Source organism: Sceloporus undulatus, chromosome 1, assembly GCF_019175285.1.
Source record: "Sceloporus undulatus isolate JIND9_A2432 ecotype Alabama chromosome 1, SceUnd_v1.1, whole genome shotgun sequence".
Lineage (NCBI taxonomy): Eukaryota > Metazoa > Chordata > Lepidosauria > Squamata > Phrynosomatidae > Sceloporus > Sceloporus undulatus.
In genome coordinates this window covers 7,161,236-7,171,446 of record NC_056522.1, presented here as the reverse complement: position 1 = coordinate 7,171,446, position 10,211 = coordinate 7,161,236, and positions in this window count along the sequence as shown.

The window sequence follows — 10,211 nt, the reverse complement described above, 5'->3', positions numbered from 1 at the left end:
CCAGTGCTAACGGAAAAGTGTTTCGGGTTACGAAATTTTCGGGTTACGAAAGGAATGGCGGAACGAATTAATTTCGTAACCCGAGGCACCACTGTAATCCCCCGGTGAAAGGCAAGAGCATAATCTGTCCTGGAAGCACCGATTCCCTTCTATTCTCTCATCCATCCAACCTTCAGTGTGAACACAAACAGTTTAGTCTAGTGGAATTTTATAAATTCTTTGAGACTGATTTCTTTTGCTTCAACCTTCAGATGTTTTTTACATGCCCTTAGGTTTTACCCTCGAACTAACCACTGGTCATATCAAAATCTATAATTTAGTCCCAAAACCTGCCTCCGACCTATACGTGAGGGCGTCTTAAAATTGAGAATATACGGTAGTCTCAAAGGTGCTACAGGATCCCTTTGCATAGGGATATTCCCGACAGGCTCAGCTATGTCTCTGATTTTTTTTCTTTTTGTTTGCTTCTCTCCTCAGACAGTGAGACTAAAGGGGACGTTGGATGCCCAGCAGCTCACCTGTGAATTGACAGTCACTGGATCCTACACTGGTTTCTGCTTGCAACCTCATCTGCCCTACTTCCAAAGCTTGCTTGTTCTCAAAGGAAAAAAAAAGTCATGCATCTTCCACAAGGAATTCTATGAGTGTTTGCCTTTCCATTAAAGCAAATGGAAAACATAAGTGCCTTGTTCCTACTGTTTCTGGTGTTTGGAGATGAGATCACTGTTTGTAGGGTTGAAATTGTAACTCCCTGTGCACCTCAAAAGGATATCAGGTTTCTCAACCCTAGTGATGCCACTAAGGTTTTCAGAAGCAGAAAAAAATGGCTTTCCTCTAAAAACCTGGGAAAACAGCTCTTTGCACAGAAAAGCTTGGAAAGGTTACTCTCTTTCTGGCCTGAATCCTGTCCATTACTCCCCAATACTAATAATAATGATGATAACATTTATTTATAATGCCATTTTTACCAAAGGCTAGTACATCAGAACATATACGATCCAAAACAAACAATTAGACCTAATACTTTAAAATGCTAAAATACTAAAACGATGTACTAATATGCTAAAACCAAAATCCTCAGCAGTTGCTAACCATCTCAGCCACTCTAGGCACACTCAGCAACTTAATCCCGCAGATTGACGAGGAAGGTGTCACAGATATGGGGTGCAAATAACTAGAAAATGGGGTAGAAACCAGGGTAGGAAAGGAAAACAGGTTTTATTCAACCAAAGACTCAGAGAGGAATCATTTCCAGAGCCTGGGACTTAGGTTTCTGTTAAAAATAAATGCTAAGTTGCAAGTGTTGAAGTCTGGCTAGACCGGTGGTCAAAAAGAGTCTACCGAAACTAGACAGATGGGAGGGGAGTGACCACAAACGCTGAACAAACATTCATATCCCTTTCCTACAGCAGTTTCTGGCTAACAAAGAATTTCACATGTCTACACGTTGACATGCGGCATTTGCTTCTTATTATTATCTAGTCAAGCAGTAAGCAAAACAAGCCATTTGTTTTATAATATAACTTTTCCATATATCTCTAGCAATAATCATCTCAAAGATCTTAGACTAGACTTCGCAGTGGTTCTCAACCTTTGCTCCTCCATTTATTTTGGACTTCAGTTCCCAGAAGTCCCAGCCAACTTGGCCAAGGGTCAGGAATCCTGGGAGCTCAAATCCGAATCATCTGGAGAACCAAAGCTTGGGGATGACTGGACTAGAGCCATTGGATGAACTGGACTAGAGCATGGTGAGTCAATATTTGGGTAAATCCCATTGATTGGGTCAAGAACCCACAACAGTATATTTCTCAATATCTGATGAAGAATGAAGGTAACTTACTTTTATAGTGGAGGAAGGATGATATAAAATCAGAAAGGAATTGGAAGTGTAATGAAGCATCCTGAAAGACAGTTGGGCTGATTGACTGGAGCGATGGACTGCAACCATGGCATCACTAAGGAAATCCCTCTTTTCTTTTCATTTTTTTCTAACAATGGGTTAACATATTGTATACTCTATCCAATTTCCTTTATCTCAACATTGGTCTCATTCTATTTAATCCATTTCCCCCTTTCCTTCCAAAAAGAAGACTCAAATCCACTCTCTCCTTCATTTCCATCTCACTGACATTCATCGTACACATTACACATACACACTGTCATTCCCCACCATCCACTGACAAAATCCTGTATCAAAACCAAACCCATCATTCTTACTCTTCATGTCAACAACACTTTCAATTCTCTGCAATAGCAATCTGGTTCTACCCCTGTATTTCATCTATAGTCCTGCAGCCAGTCATATGAAAACAGCATGTCAGTTTATCATAGGAACATATTCTCCTACTGTTGTATTCCCTGCATATTGTTCTATACGCTACTCATCATTTTTTTTCATTTAGACTTCTTTTTGTTTTATTTCAAAATGTCTGCTTTTTCCAATAAAAGTATGATTTTTCAAGAGAACACAGAATGAGTATTAAAAAAAAACATAAGCAGGGTCAAGATTATTATAAAGAGGACCAAAAGATCCAGTTCCATTCCAGAAATAAAACACAGGTTACATTGTGCGGCTTTCCACAACTTTATTGGATTTCTATGCACCCATTTTTGTCCCCTGCCCCATGTCAATGAAATATCTTACAGGGTAAACAAACTCAAGAACTACAGTGGTACCTCGGGATATGAAATACCCAGGTTACGAAATTTTCGGGATACGAAAAAATCCCATAGGGAATCATTGTTCCGGGTTACGAATGTTTTTTTCGGGTTACGAAAAAACTTTTGGTGCTTTTTTCGGCTTTTTCGCACGGAATCGCGGCTTTTCCCCATTAGCGCCTATGGCAATTCGGCTTACGAAGGCTTTTCGGGTTACGAAAGCGGCCGCGGAACGAATTACTTTCGTAACCCGAGGCACCACTGTACATAGGGACCTTTCCATCTGGGTCTTAGAGCATGTTCTTTGGGGCCCAAATGCTAATACTCTACTTTGCTTCCTGGCAAAAAATTTAATTCAGGTTTTAAATTACATGGTATACAAGAGTTCACAGTATCCTTTATCTTTTGTTTTGTTTTCCTTTCCAGTCTCCATATTCTTCAGATCTCTTCATTCATTTTTCAGTGCCCCCATGCCCAATCTCATGCACATCTTTTAACAATTGATATTGGTCTGTTAGGAGCCCTGGTGGTGCAGTGGTTAAATGCCTGTCCTACAGCCACTCACTCAAAACCACAAGGTTGTGAGTTCAATGCCAGAGAAAGGGCTCAAGTTTGACTCAGGCTTGCATCCTTCCGAGGAGGTTGCTAAAATGAATACTCAGATTGTTGAGGGCAATTAGCTTACAGTTGTAAACCACTTAGACACTGTAGTTTTTTGTGGGTTTTTCAGGCTATGTGGCCATGTTCTAGAAGAGTTTCTTCCTGATGTTTCACCAGCATCCGTGCCTGGCATCTTCAGAGAGTGCTTTGCCTGGAACAATTGGGTGTATATATACTGTGTGAGCCTAGGAATGCAGGAGTGAATTGCATGTGTATTGTTCTGTTGCTGATGGCAGTCCTCAGGATGGAGGGTCTGCAAAAGAGGATTAGTGTCTGCTTGGACAGTGTTCATTGTCTGCATTTGTTGAGTCTTTATATTGCTCTTTTTCAGGACTGGTAGCCAAATCTTGTTTACTTTAAGGGTTTCCGCTTTCTTGTTGAAATTGTCCAGGTGTTTGTGGATTTCAAGGGCTTCCCTGTGCATCCTGATATGGTAGTGGTTGGCATGGTCCTGAATTTCAGTGTTTTCAAATAGTATTTTACACACATGCAAATGACTCCTGCCTTCCCAGGTTCACACAGTGAATGAGTGAGTGTGTGTGTGTGTATACCCAACCCCTTTCCAGGCAAACCTTCTCTGAAGATGCCAGCCACAGATGCTGGCGAAATGTCAGGAAGAAACTCTTCTAGAACATGGCCCCATAGCCCAAAAAACCCACAAAAAACTATAGATGCCGGCCATGAAAGCCTTCGACTTCGCATAGACACTGTTAGTTCAGGATGAAGTGGTATATAAATGAAGCTGTTTGTTTCTATTGTTTGATTTTGCTCCTCCTTGAAGATTTTTATCTCTTTTTAAGTAAGCTTTACTTATTTGTCTACATGTTAGTTACCTTCTTGTAGCCAGTTTTGTTTTTCTTTTTGATGGGTTTTTATCCAAACAAATTTTACATTTTATGCCTCTTTTAACAACTCCCAAAATGTTCCTTGTCTTTAAAATCTTTCTGGTCTGCAATTTTAAATCCAACTTTAACCCAAACATCAAATGAATTTGTTATTTCTTTGTACACATATTCACTGTCCATAACAATGTATGATTCTTCCTCCTCCCTCTCTTGTTCTCTTAAGAAGATCAAAACTTTGATTCTACTTCAGCTTCCTATGCGCCAAACAGGAACTTTATTATTCATCATTCCCTGTTGTTGTTGTTTTTTCAAACTTTATGAAGTCAGGCTCCACTGATCTATAGGCTAGTTTTATTGGTTCTTCTGTACAATCATGGTCACTTTGTTCTCTTATTATGGACAACATTAGATCTGGCCTTTGAACAGTCTCATAGGAGCTTATCGTATTAACAAATAAGCCATCTTACAAGCAAATAGCTAGCACCTGTAGGAGTAACGTCAGAAAAGCTAAAGTGAACTCAGTCTTGCTAGAGATGTTAAGAATAACAAAAAGGGCTTTTTTCAGTATGTCTGCAGCAAAAGGCAGAAGAAGGAAACGGTAGGGCCACTGCGTGGAGAAGATGGCAAAATGCTAACAGAAGACAGAGAAAAGGCCGAATTACTCAACACCTTCTTTGCCTCAGTCTTCTCAGAAAAGGCAAAGGGTGCTCAACCTGAGGATAATGGAGCAGAGGACAGAATAGGGGAATTTCAGTACAGAATAAGTAAAGAGATAGTAGAGGAACACCTTATTAATCTAAATGAATTTAAGTCTCCAGGACCAGGTGAACTACATCCAAGAGTATTAAAAGAACTGGCAAATGTAATATCGGAGCCATTGGCAATAATCTTTGAAAACTCCTGGAGAACAGGAGAGATCCCAGCCGACTGGAGGAGGGCAAACGTTGTCCCCATCTTCAAAAAGGGGAAAAAAAGAGGATCCCAACAATTATCGTCCAGTTAGTCTGACATCAATACCAGGAAAGATTCTAGAGTAGATCATTAAAAAGAGAGTCTGTGAACATCTAGAAGGCAATGCCATAATCACACAAATCAACAAATGCCAGACAAATCTAATTGCTTTCTTTGATAAAATGACCAGCTTGGTAGATGATGGGAATGCTGTGGATATAGTATATCTTGATTTCAGTGAGGCCTTTGACAAGGTTCCCCATGACATTCTTGTAAACAAGCTTGTAAAATGTGGGCTAGACAAGGTAACTGTTAAATGGATCTGTAACTGGTTGACCAGCCGAAGCCAAAGGGTGCTCAACAATGGCTCCTTTTCATCCTGGAGAGAAGTGACCAATGGGGTCCCACAGGGCTCTGTCCTGGGCCCAGTGTTATTCAACATCTTTATCAATGACCTGGATGACAGAATTGGAAGCATACTTATCAAATGTGCAGATGACACCAAATTAGGAGGAATAGCTAATACTCCAGAGGACAGGATCAAAATTCAAAATGATCTGAATAGACTAGAAAGCTGGGCCAAAGCTAAAAAATTAAATTCAACACGGAGAAATATAAGGTACTGCACTTTGAGTGGAAAAATGAAATGCACAGATATAGAATGGGAGACACATTGCTGAATGAAAGTACATGTGAAAAGGATCTAGGAGTCCAAGTAGACCACAAGTTGAACATGAGTCAACAGTGCAATGTAGCAGCTAACAAGGCCAATGTGATTTTGGACCGCATCAATAGAAGTATAGTGTCTAGATGAAGGGAAGTAATAGTGCCACTTTATTCAGCCTTGGTCAGGCCTCACCTGGAATATTGTGTCCAGTTCTGGGCGCCACAATTCAAAAAGGACATTGAGAAACTGGAGCGTGTCCAAAGGAGGGCGACTAAAATGGTGAAGGGTCTGGAAACCATGCCATATAAGGAACGACAGCGAGCTGGGTATGTTTACTCTGGAGAAAAGAAAGTTAAGAGGTGATACGATAGCCCTGTTCAAATACTTGAAGTATGTCATACTGAGGAGGGAGCGAACTTGTTTTCTGCTGCTCCAGAGACTAAGACCCAGAACAATGGATGCAAGCTACAGAAAAAGAGATTCCACCTCAACATTAGGAGGAACATCCTGAGAGTAAGAGCTGTTCGACAGTGAAACACACTCCCTCGAAGTGTAGTGGAGTCTCCTTCCTTCAAGGTCTTTAAACAGAGGCTGGATGACCATCTGTCGGGGATGCTGTGATTGAGAGTTCCTGCATGGCAGAATGGTGTTGGACTGGATGGCCTTTGGGGTCTCTTCCAACTCTATGATTTTGTTATTCTATGATTCTAAGAAACATAATAGGAAGAAAATCAATTCATTTGAGATTTGGTGCTTGAGAAGAGTGCCAAGGACCCTATGGATAGCTAAAAGGATCAGATCGGAAACCTCCTTGGAAGCCACAGTAACCAAACTGAGGCTGCCATCATGAGAAGGAAGGACTCATTGGAAAAGACAATAATGGAAGGTATAGTGAAGTAGGGTGAGAGGAAGGCCACATGCCAGATGAATGGACTCTATTAAGAATGCCATGGGTTTTATGGGGTTGCAGGAATTAAGCAGAGCAGTGGAGGACAGGGGGTCTTGGAAATGTCTTCTCATAGGATAGCCATGGGTTATCCTATCGACTCAAGGGCAGTTAACAACAAACAACAAAAACTTAGGGGGATATTATAAAGGATGTAAAGGATAAAGCAAAAGAAAACACTACCCAAGAATTTACAAAATTACAGATGGGATAGCTGTTTTTGCTCATCCTAAAGACTGGATGGTGGAGAGAGGCATCTGTACTTTCGAGACAGATTACACTGGTTCTGTTTTTTTATATGATTTAAAGTACAGTACTTACATGGAGACAGAAAAGCGAAAAAGATAAAGACATAGCGACTTTGCAAAAGGGAAAAAAGGAAAAGTGAAGAATTAAGAGATGAATGGAGAAAGAGATTGAGAGAGAGAGGGAGAGAGAGGGGAAAAAAAAGAGAGAGAGAGAGATGTTAAAAGAATTCTGAACATCTTTGCAACTTAACCGAGATATAACTTGGATAAAACGGTTATGGTTGGCAAACTCAAGGAAAGGGCTGCCAAGGGCATTTGGTCTCCTTTCAAGCAATTCCCTTTAACAGCCCCAATTTCCCAAGAAAAGCCCTATAAATATGAGAACCCAGCAGTGTGCTGAAAACATCTGGGTGTCATTCTCACTGTTGGCTTATTCTCAAAGCATCCATACCTTCACCAAGCAAACTATGAAGATTGCTCACCTCTTCTTGGCTGCTATGTCTTTGCTGCTCCTGGCTTATTCAGGTAAGGAATAAAGGAAGTGAAGGAACCATGGCAGTCAAAGTGGTGTTCAAATGCATTATTCGAACAGTGTAGATGCACTATTAGTTTCTCTCTCCTCTTTCTACTTTCCGTCTTTGTCTTCAGACTACTTTGGCTGCAGCAAACTGAGTGTAAGCCGAGGATTCTCTAAGTCAGTGGTTCCCAACCTGTGGGTCGGGACCCCTTTGTTTACAGGGGTCGCCAAAGACGATCAGAAAACACATATTTCCAATGTTAGCAATGAAAATAATTGTATGGTTGGGGGTCACCACAACGTGAGGAACTGTCTTAAAGGGCATTGAGAAGGTTGGGGAACACTGCTCTAAGTGGAACCATGGCAGTCAAAGTGGTGTCAAAGTGCATTATTTGTACAATGTAGATGCACTATTAGTTTTTCCCTCCTCTTCCTACTTTTCATCTTTGTCTTCAGACTACTTTGGCTGCAGCAAACTGAGTATAAGGTCTCACCCACACAGCAGAAATAAAGGGGTTTGGCCCCACTTCAACTGCCATAATGCAATGCTATGAAATTTGGGGATTTATAATTTGGTGAGGTATTTAACCTTCCCTGTCAGAGAGCTCTGGTGCCCCACCAAACTACAAATCCTAGAATGTGATAGTATTGAGCCATGGAAATTAAAGTGGTGTCAAACTGCTTTACTTGTGCCTTAGGGTAGAAGGCTAAAGTGCAAAAGAAGTTTGAACTCCATTAGCTCAGCAAGGGAGGGGTGATAGGAAAGCAGAGGAGGAATCTTGCTCTTCCCAGTAGTCTCAGACAAAAACAAACTGCTGTAGCCTCTGCAAGCTTGTGTGTCCTTCCTTATTAATAACCTATGCCATCTTGAACTCACTCTGATGTTGCTAAGCCACATGAGCCCTGATATTTTTTGTGAAATCCTGGAGGGCATGGGGTTCATCAGATGGCTTGACTACCTCAAAGGCACCTGATCTGATCTGATCTACCTGCCTGAGGGAATCAGAGAGTAGGAAGAGACCACAAGGACCATCCAGTCCAACCCCATTTTGCCATGCAGGAATTCCCAATCCAAGTATCCCCGATAGATCGCCATCCAACATCTGTTTAATGACCTCCAAGGAGGGAGACTCCGTGGAAGTGTGAGGAAGTGTGTTCCACTGTCAAACAGCTCTAGCTGTCAGAAAGTTCCCCCTAATGTTGAACTTGAAACTCTTTTGCTGTAGCTTGCATTCACCGTTCCATGTTCTAGTTTCTGGAGCAGCAGAAAACAAGCTTGCTCCATCCTCAATGTGACACCCCTTCAAATACTTACACAGCTATCAAATTACCTCTTAACCTTCTCTCCTCCAGGCTAAACATCCCCAGCTCCCAAGTCTTTCCTCATAAGGTATGATTCCAGATCCTTCACCCTCCTTTGGACACGCTCCAGTTTGTCAACATCCTTTTTGAATTGTGGTGCCCAGAACTGGACACAGTATTCCAGGTGAGGTAGTCATAAGGACAGGCAGCATGTGCACACAAATGGAGTTCATCGCTCACTAGCCTAGTCTCAGAACAGCATTGAGTCTCCCTGCTCCTCCTTTCCAGAATTCATGCCAGGGACAGAAAATTAACCCCACAGGATAACACCTACGCCCACCCCTCTTGTAAAACATGTGGATTTGTGTGTTTGTGTGTGTATACATACTTAACATTTGAATCTCCATATCCATGGATTTTTTTATCCGCAGAGTCAAATGTTTTGGGAAAATATTCCCAAAAATATAAATACCAAAAAGCAAACCTTGATTTTGCCATTTTGTATAAGGGACACCATTTTACTATGCCACTGTATTTAATGGGACTTAAGCATCTACAGATTTTGGTATTCTCAGTGTGGGGTGGTCAAGGAACCAAATCCCAACAGACACCAAGGACCACTGTATGTAGAGCTAGTGTGGTGTAGCGATTTTAGTTTTGGACTACAACTCTGGAGAGCAGGGTTCAATTCAGCCCTCGGCCATGACATTGGGCAAGTGACATGCTCTCAGCCTCAGGGGAAGGCAATGGCAAGCCTCCTCTGAACAAATCTTGCCAAGAAAACCCCATAACAGGTTAGCCGTAGGGTCACCATAAGACAGAAAAACTTCAAAGCACACAACAACACCAACAACAACAACAACACAGAAAGAGAAAGAGAATTCTTCTTAAACTTTTATTCCTTTAGTGAGGAAAGCTTCTTCTGTTTTCAGAGAGACCAAGAGAGAGAGAGAGAGAGGGAGAGAGAGATCTTCTTAACCTTTTAGTTTCTTTAATGAAGAAAGCTTCCTACCTTTTGAGATTAAGAACTTCCTGGATTATACAGCCTCTTGTTTCGTTGATGGATAATTCTCTTTAAAACTTCAGAATTACAGCATTTTGATTCCACTTTAAGTGCCTTGGCTGTATCCTATGAAAAATCCTGGAATCTACATTATAGTGATGCACCTGAGTTCTCTGGCTGAGCATTCTTCACAGTAAAATAGTTAATAGTAATAAAGAGAATGGTTATGCTTTTCACATTTTTTCATGTTGTGGCTATTTTCATTGTATCTTTAACTTTTTTTGCGATGTCTAAAAAAATAGCTATATGTCTTTCAAATTTTGCAAACTACCTCGATTTCTGGACTAGCGGAAAAGGTGCAAATTAATCATCATCAACATCACCAACACTGACACAGGGCTCCATAGTTCAAAG